We start from the raw sequence: 2,309 nt of genomic DNA, 5'->3' as shown, positions 1-2,309 counted from the left end.
ACTTAAGACATGATCCACTTGTATGTCACTACATACATGCTTAAGTTACATAAAGACAGCCAGGGATATTAAGTTTATTGGTTTGTAGTAAAATAAAAACATCTAAATGTGCAAAGTCAATAAGTGAAGTAAATATCATATATATTATACATCACAAGCATTCTTGCAAAGTTGCTTACAAATTGCAGGACACGAGACTTTAGAACATAAACCCCAACACTTCTTAGATGATGAAGCAACATTTTCCTCACCAACCTTCTTTTCCTTGCTTTTAAACAAGGATTGGAATGTCTGCAACTCATTGAGAAGAGTTGTAAGGGTATATCAACTTTGTTCAGCACAACATTGCTAACAAAATGAAGTAGGCTTTCTGGCAACGTGTGCAAAATAAAGCTAACTTGGTTGCCCTCATCGATGCGTGCTCCATTCATCTCCGCCACATTGAAGTGAACCATCATGTTCAGAACTTGTTCTCGAACAGATATACCCTCCTCCATTTTGGAGTTGAAGATGCATTTCAGAGCTTCGTGCTTCAGTTGTTCAGACAGTTTTTCGAACATTCCCTGCAGGGACTCAATGATCTCACGCGCAGACACCATAAACTCATGCTTCTAGGTCAAAACATTGTTTAAACTGGCGAAGATGTAAGCTCGGGCCTTCTCGTTCGACGTGTCCATTTCTCATATGCCTCCCGAACATTTCGAGCAGCGGTCTAATTTGAAATAGGAGGACACTCCTCCGTAAGGACGAACCTCAGGTCATTGATGATAAGAATGGTATTAATCGTGGTTTTCTAACTAGCATAGTTTTCACCAATGAGTTTGTCGGCACTTTAGAGCTAACGAGGCGGTTGCCATTTTAAAAGTTGCTGAAAAACACGAACAAACTTAATAAGTCTATGCATTACCACTTTTAACACCAATTTTAGTTTAACAAAATAGTTCTAATGTACCCTAAGTGAATTGACATCTATTTTGCAATGATGCCCCAGCGAGGTAGGACAAAAGTCACTGGTGGCGTGATCAAGTGTCCCTTCACTGGGATGAGACATTCTCAACTATTAGAAAGAAACAACTCTTGTAACTGACTTTAACAGTCATCATTTTTCGGTCTAGAACTGTTAACCTTTAACAATTCTGCATAAGTAATAACCCCTCATTTTAAGCCTTAGAGTCTTGCTCTAATGCGCCCACCGTAGGGAAAAAGCATATTAGGACAAGAGACTAAAGCGACCTTATCCTATGCAAGAGATCAGATAAAGAGTCGTGTAAAACTGCCATCCTTCATGGGGACACTCTCAAGGTGCCTCGAGGCGATACACAAAACGTTATCCAACCTAATGAGAGAGACCATGGGATATGTTGTCACATGTCCCGCTCCCACTTACTATGAACATTCTCTCCATTCACCTTGGTATTGACCTACCCAAACACCATCCTTTAGGGGGACACTTCTAGGGTGCCTCGAGGCTGAGGATAGATCTCATGGTGTGAACATTAGGGAGAAAGGTGTAGAGGTTTAAGTGAAGTATCATATACCCCAATTGTGAGTTTAATTTGCTCAAAAACAACTTTTGCTTTCATCTAAATGTGAGTTTAATTTGCTCAAAAACAACTCTTGCTTTTGATAACTAAATAAGTTTGAATAAAATCCCATTAAACACTTTAACGGACTATCACCAAATTTGCATGTATGCATATAATCTATCTAATTCACCTTTTCAGGTAAGTTCCCAGGTAGGGGTATTCCATTTCCATCAGCTTAAGTACCCCAGCCTAGACAGAAGCCCCTTAGATAAAAGGTCCCTTATAGATAGATTTGGTACATATTTAATCTTTTATTAGTCAATTTAATCCTATTAAACTGATTAAAAAATTAACTTAGGTTTCTAATCTCATTAGAACCGTGATCCTAGGTTTATCTCCATCAAATTTTAAAACTTTTAAAACATGATTCAAGCCTAAGTCTACATGCATGTTTTTCTTGTTGATTTAGTTCTAATTTCCATTATAACTCTTATAAAAGAAACAATTAAAACCATCCACATTGCTAAGCTAGACTAGGTATTTATAACTCTTATAAATTATCCTATGTGTCATGCTTCATGCAATGTTCATTCATTACTATATAAAAAATAATGAACCAAGCATACATGCTTCCATACACCCTTATACTATAACAATTATAATATAAAGATGGTGCATGAATATGCTTAATGCATGCATAAATATGACTCTTATATTATATGATGCATGAGCATGCTTTAGAGTAATTTAATCATGCAAGCTACTATATTATAACTCTTATAA

The sequence above is a fragment of the Benincasa hispida genome, unplaced genomic scaffold (assembly GCF_027475165.1).
Source record: "Benincasa hispida cultivar pf3 unplaced genomic scaffold, pf3_genome.v1.1 HicScf1858, whole genome shotgun sequence".
Classification (NCBI taxonomy): Eukaryota; Viridiplantae; Streptophyta; class Magnoliopsida; order Cucurbitales; family Cucurbitaceae; genus Benincasa; species Benincasa hispida.
This window is presented reverse-complemented; position numbering follows the sequence as displayed.